This window comes from Rosa rugosa, chromosome 3 (genome assembly GCF_958449725.1).
Source record: "Rosa rugosa chromosome 3, drRosRugo1.1, whole genome shotgun sequence".
Lineage (NCBI taxonomy): Eukaryota > Viridiplantae > Streptophyta > Magnoliopsida > Rosales > Rosaceae > Rosa > Rosa rugosa.
This window is the reverse complement of record NC_084822.1, coordinates 40,462,822-40,472,662: the sequence shown is the minus strand read 5'-3', so window position 1 is coordinate 40,472,662 and position 9,841 is coordinate 40,462,822. Positions and strand designations below refer to the sequence as shown.

Here is a 9,841-nt window from a genome sequence, read left to right as displayed (position 1 = left end):
TAGAGATTGCTGTAAAATAGGAAATCTGTTGGAGTTGGAGAAGAAAAAGAGGCTAAAGCTTTGACTTTTGCTTCCCTATAATTTATGAATTATAGGGAAGCAAAAGTCAAAGCTTTAGCCTCTTTTTCTTCTCCAACTCCAACAGATTCTTTATTTTACAGCAATTTCTAATTTTTCCTTAAAATTTTAGAGATTACTGTAAATTTAGGGAATTTGATTTTCTCTTTCCTCACTATCTCTAAAATGGAGATAGTTATAGGGAATCTGTTGGAATAAAAGAGGCTCAGTTTTCTCTAAAATAGAGAAAAATTAAAATATGAAGAAGCTGTTGGAGTTGCTCTTATGGCCGATTGCAAGTATTTTCTTCAATCTATTTATTTTTCAAATGGCCATGTGTATGGACTTAATTAATAGTGTAATACTCCTTTGATACGCTCAAAGCAAGCGCATAATTTAACCCTGAAAACATCGTTAGTAGTATAAGCAAATAGGGATCGTTCTATTCCGGGGATTGAGGGTACACCTGTCATTGTCAAAAACAAATAAAGAATTAAAATAATAAAGTAAAAAGTATTATGTACAAAAATAAAATAAAGAATAAAAATATATACAAGTTAATATAAAAAGGGGGGTTTTGAGATTATAGAATTGGAATTAAAATTAAATGAAATAAAGAAAGTGTAAAAACACATATACAAGGGTGGAACACAAGAAACAAAGATCAAAACTACAATCATATGAATGAAATCCAATTACAATTCCTATAGTTGATTATCTATGTCATGAGAAATAAGTTGACCATGTGAAACATTCGAAGCAAATGATTTCCCATATTTTACTTTCCTTGAATATTTAATCTAAGTGAAAGCACCTAAATTAAACCTATTGAACATGCAATCATAGTCTAGAAAACTAGCTAATCAAGAACACATTCAATGCATGAAGAACAAAGAAAGGATGTCAACCAAAGTGCACAACCTAGTATGAAAAAGTCCATCTATTTGCAATCCTCCTTAATTGATTTCGACTTTTGTCCAAAGCCTTTACTACTTAAATCTAGCACCAATTACATGCATATATCCTAAGTTGGCCATCAAAGAACACATACATATAAAATTTTTCCATAATCCAAGATCAATTAAGCAATCTCACATAAGCAACATAAAAATCAACATAAAGAAATCACAATTTTTATTCAAACATAGAAATTGGGCTTAAACTTTGCCCTTAATGTTATTGTTAACTAGAAACAAATTCCTACGAAATTAAATAAGGAAAAAGAATGAATTACACCGTGAGTTGGAGATGGAGATGGAGTGCTTGAAACGTTGAAATCTTGAATCTTGGAAGCAAGCCTTCAAGGTGGACGATGGAGGATATGATATTCCCGGCTCCTTCTTCTTCTTCTTCTTCTTACTTGAAAACGCAGAATTTTGCAACTAGAGAATGGAGAGAAAAATGGAATGGAAATGGAGAGACAAAGAAGATGAAATGGATGAAGGAATGTATTTAGAGTGAGAGGAGAAGGTGTTTATATAGGGAAGAAAAAGAAGAGTGAAATGATAAATGGAAGAAAAATAATGATAGTGGTTTGTAAAATATGGAAAAGATGGAGTAATGATGAAATGAAAGCAAGGCATGAATGTGCAGAAGTATGGAAGTGATGATGATCTATTGGAGCAGAAAAATATATCCAAGGAAAAAGAGAAAAGCATCTAGCTTTCTTCATGTGGGTAGGAAACATGAACATGTGATGTTGAGCTGTTTTTTAGATCAGTTTCTGCCCCTTTATTCCTTCAATTATTTCTCCAACAAGCATTCCCAATTTCACTATGACCTCTTCATAAAAAATGTTCCATTATGAGTGTAGATCACCCTGGTAAAATTTCAGATTTTTATTCCATGTGGTTGGGCCGAAAATGCTGCTGGACCTCTTACAGGTCCAGTTTTCCAGTTTTGCTTCTGTAGAAAATTGGGCTGATTGTTTGAAGGCCTTCCACTCAACAAAAGTTCTTGCACTCTTCATAAGAAATGATCCTTGGGCTGTCTAGAATGGATCTGGAAAGTTTCAGCTCATTTGAAGTTCATTTGGTCCGGCGGCCGCTCCTTCTTCCTTGCTTGGCTTGGTTTCTCCTAGCCGGAGTAGGAAAATGTGTAAAATTGACATTTTAGTACATTTCCATTTTTCTCCACCATTTATAGGTAAGTGTGGACCTAATGCTCATTTCACCATCATTTACTCCAATGTACCTAAGAAAATAGAAATTGAGTTAAAAATCGATTCGTTAAGGAATTAACTAAGCAAAATGTGAGGAATTAACTATTAAAATACCACATTAAAATGCTCCTATCAAATTCCCCCACACTTAGCTTTTGCTAGTCCCTTAGCAAAATCAAAAACTAACAAACCAAAAAGACTATGACACAAAACAAAGAAACCAACGAAAAAAATGACTAAGTATGGAAACAAAAACACAAAGACTCAAAGAAACCAAAAACGTAAAACACAAAGCAAAACACAAAGAAAAAAAAAAACGTCACACATAAAAGAGTAAATTCAAAGACAAAGACCAAGATGTTGACATCACAAAGACCTCTATTGCCCTTTAACATATTGTCTCAGAAATCTCATACTTTCACAACACCAAGATTAGCACTCAATCAAGAATCAATGTTAAGCATTCGAGAGTTAATTAAAACATATGATCCACACATACACAAGTAGGACTTGGTTGTAATAATGGTGATTGGGGTTTAGCTTAGCATGCTTCAGACAAGTATGATTCATATCCTCACAAGGTATATCCACTCTTTCTTCTCTCAGATCAAGGCAATGCTTAAAAGCTTATAATCACTCATTTATATGTGAGAGAACATATTTTAAGGCAGTCAAATAGCTCACATATATAAGAAACGAAAAGCACTTTGTGAATATAATTTTTTTCAAAAGATCTCATGAAGGATATCAACTACTTGCACGAATGGACCCAAGCCATAGGTTCAACTCTTGTAACTCATCTCCACATCAAAGGCTGTCCCATCTTAAGGATCAAGAAGGTCCTCTCAAAGGTTGTAATGGGGCTAAGGCTCAAGGTTTAAAGAAATGAAAGGTAAGGATTATCAAAGTGTCCTAAAAACCTAGTAGAGCTCATATGAATGTAGAGATCTCGAAATATTTCACCAAGGCATTGCAAAAACGTCACTTCCCCATAGAGGTAATATAAGAGGGCCAAATGTCTTCATGTTGGGCCCAATCTTCAATATAAACTTCCCTTGAACTCTAGTGAAATGGACAAAGGCCAAATTTTTCTGTAGTGGGCCTTCAATTCAAAGCAAACTCCAAAATCACTAAGTATGGGGGATGAAAGTCCATAAACATATATATATATTTTTTTTCTTTTTCTTTTTAGCCGTACACAATTTTTCTCTTTTCTTTTCATTTTTCACGGCTTCAACATATCTTTTTCTTTATGGACAAGTCTATCCCCACACTTGAACTTTCACCTCTTCTCAATCTTCATCCTTAGCACCAAACCCATGTAGTATGTCTCAAAAGATAGCTCCACTAAGTCCTTAGAACAAAGGGTAGGGTTGTAACTATACTAAGCTTCATGGTTAAGGATTTTAAGGGTGATGAACGAAAAGGCTCAAAGTAGGCTCAAAGGGGCTTATCTAGGGGGGTCCCACGACGGGCACAAATGGGGACACAAGTTTATTTGGCAATGGTGGTAATTCCTAGAGAACCTCTATCCCTTCCAGAATCAGGGCCATGTATTGATATCACGTCTCAACAAGCACAAGAGCGAATTCTAGCATTCTCTAGTCCATTAAACTTAATCTATGGCAAGCAGTCAATCAAGATGAAAGAATAATGAGATCATCAAAACATCGCCAAGAAATTAAGAATATATTTTTCATTTCACTCCAAGAAAAAGGGACATGGTTCAATTATCTCACATGGCTTTATGAATCACACCTCATCTTAACATGCTCATATTCTGTACCAAGGTCATGCAATCCATATCCACTACAAGGCACACATTTTTCATATATCTCAATTAACCAAAGAATACCATGTTTAAAATCATCTCAATGTTGTGATCCTCTTTTAGTCATGATTTCAGAGATATAGAATCATCCCAGACAGTTGAAAGGCATCCTAAGACTCAAAACAAAAACAAAAGCAACGAAATTTTTTATATTTCTGACATTTTTCGATTTTTTTGTTTTGTTTTCTTTTTATGACAAAAACTAACTACAAGCATTAATCCTTCCCCCCACACTTAAATCATACATTGTCCTCAATGTTAAACAAGTTAGAGCATGCAATGAACAATTATCATGTGAATGGAATGATTAACTCAAGAAAACCTAAAAACAAAAACTAAAAACGCAAATAACAAAGATACAATCAGAAAATAGTAATAGAGGAGATAGAGGAGATAGAGTTTAAGAGAGCAAATCTGCGTTGATGGCTCCTCCACAGCTACGGTTGAAATGGGTTGCCTCCCATGCAGCGCTTAATGTTTAAAGTCTTTCAGCCTAGACTTGTACCTCCATTTACTCCTTTGGATGAGCGGTATGCGGGCGAGTGGCAGCCTTCTTGCTGGTTTCAGCCTTCGGAGGAGGGTTCTGATGGAGTGACATAAATAAATAAAAAAAAACGGGGGAGGCAAGGTTCGAAACCTTAACCTGCTACACGAAACCTTTGTCCCCAACCACTGGAGCACAAGCTGTGCTTAATATAATGTGTACAAATTTTATACTTATTATGTCATAAACGAACATAATAAAAATAAACGAGAGGCGAGGTTCGAACCTCAGACCTCTTGTACACGAACTTTACACTCAACCACTCGAGCACGGCTGCTCACGTTATTATCCATACCAATCCTTTTATTTAAACCAACTGTTTCAACTGTTTCAACAATTCGGCACAAAACATCCAAGACTGTTTCAGAAACTCGGCCCAACGTATCCAAAACTGTTACAGAAATCCGGCCCAACTCATCCAAAACTGTTTCAGAAACTCGGCCCATCAGGCCTCCACCCACAGCTACAGTGATGCCTTGATCCGAGACAGGCCCAAGTACGGCCCACTTGTGTCACGGCTTATCCCTTCCGTGATTTACGGCAGTCAAATCTGCTTTCGGCTACAGCTGTCCGCCACAGCGCCTCGAGATTCCCTCGGTCCCCTTACACGCTCTCCACGCGCCAACAACTTTTCCGGGTTTCAGGGCGACTTTAATCCAACGCGTAGAATGAATCACAGGAATCGTCCATCCAACGGTGGAGATCTGCTCACCTCGCTCTATAAATAGGTGCATTCTGAGGGCGCAACTGTTCACTCCAAAGGAACGAAAATCTCTCCTGAGTTCCAGCCCCTCTCTCCCAACTCTTCAGCTTTTCCTCTTCTTTCAAAACTCAAAATATTTCTTCTTCGATTCAATCCTTCTCTTCTGATCTTCTCTCCCATCTAGTTGATTCAATCCCATCTTTCCTCTGAACTTTCAGATCTCCAACACACCATCATCATCCTTAATCCCTTTAACAACAACTCCTTCAAACACTTGACAACTTTACTCTTCGATCTTCACATCCCCTCAACCCATCACCATGGAACCACGAACTCTGCAACTGATGGAGCTACAAACCCAGCAACAAATCGAGGATGGAGGAAACAACCAAGCAGCCGGGAGTAGTGCCAACACAGATTTCTGGCGAAGCCGTGCCAGGTGGGTTCCTACTCCAGATCAAATAAGGATCCTCAAGGATCTTTACTACGACAAGGGAGTTAAGCGCCCAACTACAGAGCATATTCACGAGATCTGTCTCCAGCTGAACCAGTATGGACATGTTGAGGGCAAGAACATTTATTTTTGGTTCCAGAATGTCAGGGCTCGAGAGAAGCAGATGAAGAGGTGCAATCAGGCTGCTCAAGTGCCCATGAGAACTAGTTCTCCTGGTACTGGTGGATCCATTGATCTCAATTTTGGGTCCACTGGTTCTACTGGTGCTGGTGGATCCATCGACATCAATTTTGGGCCAGCTGGTGGATCCATTGACATCAATTTTGGGTCCACTAGTTCTACTGATGATGGTAGATCCATTAATCTCAACTTTGGTTCCACCGATTCTACTGGTAATGAAGGATTTCTTGATTTAAATTTTGTTTCATATTCTTCCTCACACTTCAACACTAATACCAGTACAACTCTTTTGGCACAACAGGAGGACAAACATCCCTGCAACAACGAGGAGGAGATCACCAGGAGATTGAAACCCTTCCATTGTTCCCCATGCATGGTGAGGACATCTTGGGCATCATGAAGACTACTTCCGAGGGAGGTAGCGGTTATGGCGGTGGCTCTCACATTTCCCTTGAGCTCAGCCTCAACTCCTACAGAGATGCAGACATGGCTTAGTATAGAGTATTATTATTATTATTATTATTTTTTTTTTTTTTTTTTTATTATTATTATTATTATTTTTTTTTTTTTTTTTTTTTTGTAAATAGCTGAAATTAATAAGACTGAATGAATGCATTTTTTTTTTATTTTTTTTTTTTATTATTATTATTTTTTTTTAAAATTTTTTTTTTTATTATTATTATTATTTTTTTTTTTGTAAAAAGCTGAATTTAATAAGACTGAATGAATGCATTTTATTTTATTTTTATTTTTATTTTATTTTTATTTTTTTTTATTATTATTAAAAAATATAGGACTCAAAAATATTTATAGGACACAAAATGAAAGACAAAAATATTTATAGGATTCAAAATGAAAGACAAAAATATAAATCCCTTCCCCCACACTTAAATATTGCATTATCCTCAATGTAATCAATTAAAAGCATGCAATGAAATAAGTAAGCATATAGGGATGGAATTTACGAAAATAACTACTAAAACAAAAAGAAAATGGAGGAGTAAAAGGGGAAGAGAAAGCAAATCTGATTATATTCTGAATTGGGTTGCCTCCCAAGCAGCGCTTGTATTTTACGTCTTGCAGCCAGACGGTACCTACATTAAATAAAGTTAGTAACTTAATATTAACAAAGAAATACAAAAAAAATAAACAAGTAACTATGAATTACAAACTACAAGTATAATTAACAAGTATTTTGTACATAAGACACAAGTTAAGTACACAAGTGAGTATAAAACGTAAAAAGTATTTTTACAAGTATAAAGTGTGAAACAACAAAATAATTTACACGTAAAGAGTATTCACAAGTATTTCTTTTGTTATAAACATTATTGATATCAAATCTAATTCCAAGCGGTAAATCAAGTGGACGTGCGGCCCAAGTATAGTCGTCTAGACACAAAGTCCCTCCTACATCCGTTGGGCAACCTTACTGAAATGGCCAGGTAGGGGAGGGTGAACACGAGAGGAAAAATCCATTTTGGCATGAGCTAAGCCCATTTATAAGCACTTCTGGATTCAAAAACCCGTCATGAACGTTGTCCCCTTCCTAGACACCATCTCACATAGGATATTCTTACTAGGATGTAAAAGGTCCTAAGTGTGTTAGACAGTTCAATGAATGTTAATAAAGGCCGCCCTCAACCTTAAGGGACCTGAACTAGGTACCAATAAGGGGTTTAGGCCAATATTAATAAACACGACTTCACCTATTCCTTCTTTAATTTACAACTCACAATTAAACTCGTATTCAACAATAAAAAAAACAACCTAGTTAATTTAAACTAAGTATCAAACAGTTTATATACAACAATTATAAACAAAAACAAGTGATTTTTCAATCCCCGGCAACGGCGCCAAAAATTGATACGCTCAAAGCAAGCGCATAATTTAACCCTGAAAACATCGTTAGTAGTATAAGCAAATAGGGATCGTTCTATTCCGGGGATTGAGGGTACACCTGTCATTGTCAAAAACAAATAAAGAATTAAAATAATAAAGTAAAAAGTATTATGTACAAAAATAAAATAAAGAATAAAAATATATACAAGTTAATATAAAAAGGGGGGTTTTGAGATTATAGAATTGGAATTAAAATTAAATGAAATAAAGAAAGTGTAAAAACACATATACAATGGTGGAACACAAGAAACAAAGATCAAAACTACAATCATATGAATGAAATCCAATTACAATTCCTATAGTTGATTATCTATGTCATGAGAAATAAGTTGACCATGTGAAACATTCGAAGCAAATGATTTCCCATATTTTACTTTCCTTGAATATTTAATCTAAGTGAAAGCACCTAAATTAAACCTATTGAACATGCAATCATAGTCTAGAAAACTAGCTAATCAAGAACACATTCAATGCATGAAGAACAAAGAAAGGATGTCAACCAAAGTGCACAACCTAGTATGAAAAAGTCCATCTATTTGCAATTCTCCTTAATTGATTTCGACTTTTGTCCAAAGCCTTTACTACTTAAATCTAGCACCAATTACATGCATATATCCTAAGTTGGCCATCAAAGAACACATACATATAAAATTTTTCCATAATCCAAGATCAATTAAGCAATCTCACATAAGCAACATAAAAATCAACATAAAGAAATCACAATTTTTATTCAAACATAGAAATTGGGCTTAAACTTTGCCCTTAATGTTATTGTTAACTAGAAACAAATTCCTACGAAATTAAATAAGGAAAAAGAATGAATTACACCGTGAGTTGGAGATGGAGATGGAGTGCTTGAAACGTTGAAATCTTGAATCTTGGAAGCAAGCCTTCAAGGTGGACGATGGAGGATATGATATTCCCGGCTCCTTCTTCTTCTTCTTCTTCTTACTTGAAAACGCAGAATTTTGCAACTAGAGAATGGAGAGAAAAATGGAATGGAAATGGAGAGACAAAGAAGATGAAATGGATGAAGGAATGTATTTAGAGTGAGAGGAGAAGGTGTTTATATAGGGAAGAAAAAGAAGAGTGAAATGATAAATGGAAGAAAAATAATGATAGTGGTTTGTAAAATATGGAAAAGATGGAGTAATGATGAAATGAAAGCAAGGCATGAATGTGCAGAAGTATGGAAGTGATGATGATCTATTGGAGCAGAAAAATATATCCAAGGAAAAAGAGAAAAAGCTTTCTTCATGTGGGTAGGAAACATGAACATGTGATGTTGAGCTGTTTTTTAGATCAGTTTCTGCCCCTTTATTCCTTCAATTATTTCTCCAACAAGCATTCCCAATTTCACTATGACCTCTTCATAAAAAATGTTCCATTATGAGTGTAGATCACCCTGGTAAAATTTCAGATTTTTATTCCATGTGGTTGGGCCGAAAATACTGCTGGACCTCTTACAGGTCCAGTTTTCCAGTTTTGCTTCTGTAGAAAATTGGGCTGATTGTTTGAAGGCCTTCCACTCAACAAAAGTTCTTGCACTCTTCATAAGAAATGATCCTTGGGCTGTCTAGAATGGATCTGGAAAGTTTCAGCTCATTTGAAGTTCATTTGGTCCGGCGGCCGCTCCTTCTTCCTTGTTTGGCTTGGTTTCTCCTAGCCGGAGTAGGAAAATGTGTAAAATTGACATTTTAGTACATTTCCATTTTTCTGCACCATTTATAGGTAAGTGTGGACCTAATGCTCATTTCACCATCATTTACTCCAATGTACCTAAGAAAATAGAAATTGAGTTAAAAATCGATTCGTTAAGGAATTAACTAAGCAAAATGTGAGGAATTAACTATTAAAATACCACATTAAAATGCTCCTATCATCCTTCATAAACAACTCTCAATGCGATCACCTTAAGCAATTTTTTTTTCAATGAGAAGATATTTAGAAGGTGACTTATCATTGCATTTTTACAAATCAATTGCACATTCAATAAATAAAGCCACTAG

The 9,841-nt window shown here is 35.5% G+C and overlaps 1 long non-coding RNA gene across 1 annotated transcript; it reads right to left on the bottom strand.

The window, feature by feature from the left end:
- Positions 1 to 284: 284 nt before the first annotated feature.
- Positions 285 to 9,069, bottom strand: LOC133739606 (uncharacterized). The gene is made up of 3 exons (XR_009860704.1): positions 8,659 to 9,069; positions 1,292 to 7,890; positions 285 to 523 (listed from the first exon to the last, which is right to left on the bottom strand). It is a non-coding gene; the product is annotated as an uncharacterized LOC133739606 (long non-coding RNA).
- Positions 9,070 to 9,841: the final 772 nt, after the last annotated feature.